At 41.7% G+C, this 4,866-nt stretch overlaps 1 pseudogene; it reads right to left on the bottom strand.

Annotated features, from left to right (window-relative positions):
- Nucleotides 1-1,698: 1,698 nt before the first annotated feature.
- Nucleotides 1,699-3,516, bottom strand: LOC132353924 (NADH-ubiquinone oxidoreductase chain 5-like; annotated as a pseudogene).
- Nucleotides 3,517-4,866: the final 1,350 nt, after the last annotated feature.

The following is a 4,866-nucleotide window of genomic DNA, read 5'->3' as shown; positions in this document are numbered from 1 at the left end:
CTCTTCATTTTAGGAGATTATTTTCAATGATGCTAGTTACTGGTATTAGAGCTAGAATTTAAAAGAAACAAAATGGATGCTTGTTGTTCGATAATAACGGGTACTCTAAGGTTTGTCCTCCAATTCAGGTGTCGATAGGTCTGCTACTAGTACTCAAAATAGGCATTGGCTGAGGGGTTGGAATGTTATGCTTCGTTGTTTCAATGTATGGAGTACTGGGTAAATGCTGGGATTAAGACTGAAAAAATTAGAGCTAGTACTATAAGTTTATTGGGAATTGATCGTAGAATTGCGTACGCGAATAAGAAGTATCATTCTGGCTTGATACGTGGTGGTGTATTAAGGGGATTTGCTGGGATGTAGTTGTCTGGGTCTCCTAGCAGTTCAGATGAGAATAATACTAAGATTAGAATCAGTGATCAGACACCTAGGATGTCTTTGTATAGTAGGGGTGAAATGGGATTTTGTCTATGTCATATGAGATTCTTGTGGGGTTATTAGAGCCCATTTCTGGAAGGAATAATAAGTGAACAATTGCTAGTGCTGCAATGAGGAGGGTAAAATGGAAGGCAAAGAATTGTGTTAGAGTTGCTTTGTCTACTGAAAAACCACCTCAGATTCGTTCCACAAGGCTTGTGCCGATATAGGGAATTGCTGAGAGAAGACTGGTAATAACTGTTGCTCCTCAGAACGCTGTTTGTCCTCAAGGTAAGACATAGCCTATGAATGCTGTGGCTATACCTGTAAATAGTAAAATGATTCCAGTATTTCATGTTTCAGAAAAGGTATAGGATCTGCAGTATAAGCCTCGTCCTCCATGAATGAATTGGCAAATAAAAAACATGGAAGCTCCATTTGCATGTAGATATCAGATGATTCTAGTTTACATCTTGGTAGATGTGTTACTCATGAAAATGCAGTTACTATATCTGATGTATAATGTAATGTATTGCTAGGAATAAGCCTGTCAAGATGTGTAGAACTAAACAAATGCCTAATAGAGAACCAAAGGTCCATCATGATGAGATGTTTGATGCAGCTGGAAGATCAACGACTGCATTGTTGCTAATTTTTATTAGTGGGTGTGATTTTCAGATGTTGGTCATTAGTGTTCTTATAGTTGAAATACAACGATGATTATTCATGTCATTGGCTGTGGTTAGATTCCATGTAAGAATAATGGCAACATACATTGTATTTAAGTACTATTTTTATAATTAGTTTTGTGGGGTTTTCTTCGAAACCTTCACCTATTTGTGGTGGACTTGGGTTGATTGTGGGTGGTGGTGTTGGTTGTGGAATTGTGTTGAATTTTGGTGGTTCGCTTTTGGGTTTAATGGTGTTTTTAATTTCGTTAGGGGGAATGTTAGTAGTATTTGGTTATACAACAGCTGTGGCTACTGAGCAATATCCTGAAATTTGAGTTTCTAATAAAACAGTTTTAGGTATATTTCTTTTGGGATTAATGATAGAATTTACAATAGAAAATTGATAAAGTGATAGAATTTTCTGTGCTTTAAAGGACAAGGAAGTAGAAATTGTATTTGTTCAATGGACTGGGGGACTGAGTAATTTATGATTCAGGTGATTCTGGATTTTTTAGTGAGGAGGCTATAGATATTGCGGCGTTGTATAGTTATGGTAGTCGATTCAAGGTAATTGTTACTGGTTGGTCATTGCTTATAGTTATTATAGAGGTCACTCATGGTAATTAAATGCTATTATGCTTAGGGGAAGGATAATGAGGAATGAAAGGAAGTATAGTTTGATTAGGCCTTTTTGGTCTGATACAAGTGTAGAAAATTTTATTTGAATAAGAGAAGTGGGTTTTGGTAAGATATTTTCTAGTCAAATTAAATCCAGTAGGGAAGGTGCTGATTTTTTGCTTGCTGAAAGTGGTGTGTAATAGTGGGAAAATATCCTAAGAGTTTGGAGATTTTGAAGAAGTTTGAGGGATAATTAAGTTTTAAATTTTATGCAGCAAGGTTGATTTCAGGTGCTAGAATAAAGCCTAGGATGGTTACGGCAAGGGCAGTTGGTTTCAAGTAAGGAGGCACAGTTAATTGTGGGATTGTTGTTGGGGGAATGCTGTTGGAGATAAGAAATCCAGAGAAACTGCTTCTAGCTAATAGATGTGTGATAGAGTTGATTAGGAGTGGGTAGTCTTCATTAATTAAAATTAATTGGACAAGCAAGGTTGTCCTCGGAGTGGGAGGAAAATAGCGAGTGCTATGGACAGCTGTGAGGGATGTGGCGACGGGGGTTATTGAGAGAGCTCAGGTGTTGGTATACAGTGTGTTAGCGGATTCGATAATAAGATCTTTAGGATAGAAACCTGTGAGGAGTGGTATCCTGTTAACGTGAGACTTCCAGTAATGAGGGCTGTTGTGGTGAAAGGCATTGCTTTACATAGGCCTCCTGTTTTTCGAATGTCTTATCTATCATTTAGACTGTGAATAATCGATCCAGAACACATGAACAGTATAACCTTGAAACAGGCGTGTGTGCAAATATGGAGAAATGCTAGATGAGGCTGGTTAATGCCGACTGTTACTATTATAAGGCCTAGTTGACTCGAAGTGGAGAAAGCAACATTTTTTGTAATGTCGTTTTGGGTAAGAGCACATATTTGCTGTAAATAATGTGGTGATAGCTCCTAAACATAATGTTATTGTTTGGATAAATGTATTATTTTCTATTAAAGGGTAAAAGCGGGTAAGTAGGAAGATGCCATCTACAGCTATCGTGCTCGAGTGGAGTAGGGCTGAGACGGCACTAGGACCCTCTGTTGCTGAGGGAAGTCATGGGCGGAGGCCAGTTTGGGCGGGTTTTCCAGTTGCGGCTAATGCAAGTCCTGTCGGGTAGATTTGGGTGATTTAGGTTAAGTGTAAAGATTTGTTGAATAGAGATCATGCTGTTGATACAATGAATCCAGTGTCTCCAGTGCGTTGTATAAAATTGTTTGAAGAGCAGCCGTATTTGCATCTGCTCTGTCACGTCGTCACCCAGTAAGTAGAAAAGACAAAATTCTGACTCCTTCCCATCCAGTGAAAAGTTGGAGAAGATTGTTAGTGGGCACACGAATTAGTATTGTGGGAATTCCCTGGTGGTCCAGTGGTTAGGACTCCGTGCTTTCACTGCCGAGGGCCTGGGTTCCATCCCTGGTCGGGGAAAAGAATTAGTATTGTGATAAGAAACAGGAGTAAATATTTTTAAAATTGATTAATATTAGGACCTGAGTGCATGTATCATATTGAAAATTCTATAATAGATCATGTGACAAATTAGTGCTACTAGCACAAACATTGAGAAATAATCTATTGTGAAGCTACGTGATGATTTTAAGGTTTGGATTGTGATTCAGTGTCAGTTTGAGATAGTTATTTCTTGTCCTGTAAGAATAAATGTCATTGTTGGAATCAGGCTGGTGATAAAAGCATACGAGGTAGTGGTTTTCACATGGGATGGATATATATTACTTTTGCAAATGTTGGAGTTTGTTGTTGTAATCGGCATTGTCAGTATGAATAGTGTGACTAGTGTAAAGGAGGTAAGTTATTATTTTTACTTGGAGTTGCACCAGTTTTTTGGTTCCTAAGACCAGTGGATGGATAACTACTGTCCTTTAGAAGCTTGAAAAAGCCATCCTGTTAGGTATGGACGCGTGAATTAGCAGTTCTTGCATACTTTTTTGGTAAATAAGATTTAGTCTTCTGTTACTGGATTCACAATCTAGTGTTTTGTTCTTTTTTAAATTTAAACTATACTTACAGTATAAGGTCCTAAAATGATTTGGGGATTTAATGATAGGAGTAAGAGCGGTAACGGGTGGAGAGTTACAATGTGTAAACGATGGCTTAATATTATTGATATGATGCGTGTATCTGCCTCCTTCAGCTTTTCGGTCTCCGGTCCACGTAGACATCGCCTTTAGGGTCGTTTTCCTCCATAAAATCCTTTACGACCTCCCCCGCCCCCCCATGTAATGTCCTCTTCCGCGAGGTGAATGCGCACCTCCAGCCTTGGCCCCTGGACGGCAGGCCGGTGGCCCTGAAGAGGTCTCTCCCCGGTCCTGGGGTTCTGCAGAGCCCGTCCCTCTCCGGAGACCCCCTCCCTCCCTCCCCGCCCCTCTGTCCTCGCCTCCTCCTCAGGCCGGTCCTTCGGCTCCCCCGGCCTCCCCTTCCTGGTCAGCCCTTCCCCTCACCCCGCGAAGGGGGACTTGACCTGGGCCAGGCGTGTGACATCCAGTGTTCTTCCTTCCTAGATTCCACCCGCTGGAAAATGTGTAGTCAGCGGAAAAGTAATCAATAGTCAATCTAAGAAAGAAGTGGAAAATTTATCTTTGCCGACCTGAGGATCATAACCCAGGAGACAGTCCTTAGAGAGCCGCGAGAACTGTGCTGAGAGGGAAGGGGCGAGGCTGGTGGATGGCCGACGTCGGCGAGGGGTACAGGCCGCCAGGCGCACATCTTGGTAGGAGCTCACTGCCGTTCTTGAGGAACACACAGCTTAGTTAATGGTTTTAGTGCTTTGCTAACTACGGTAAGATGTAAGAACCCAGGTTCATAAAAATTTTCCCTGAAAATGCCTGACTGTCTGTGGGCCGGTTCTGCCAGTTTTCCCAGAGCAGGGAGTGCCGCCTCCTGCCCTCTGCCCTGAATTCCTGTCAGGGCAGCTGCAGGTCAGTGACCGCGGTGGCTAATGTCTTGAATTTTGTAGAACTGGATGATGGGCAACATTCTTTATTTTACAGTCCGTTCCCTTTCGGTCTTAATTTCATCCAACATTTGGGAGGCATTTCGTGATCAGTCTGTCCCACGGTGCTAGGAATGCTCATTCCCAGGTCCAGTGAGCAGCCTGGTCTTC

This window comes from Balaenoptera ricei, chromosome 19 (assembly GCF_028023285.1).
Source record: "Balaenoptera ricei isolate mBalRic1 chromosome 19, mBalRic1.hap2, whole genome shotgun sequence".
Lineage (NCBI taxonomy): Eukaryota > Metazoa > Chordata > Mammalia > Artiodactyla > Balaenopteridae > Balaenoptera > Balaenoptera ricei.
Note: the sequence above shows the minus strand (reverse complement) of the source record. Positions and strands in the feature narration are given on the sequence as shown.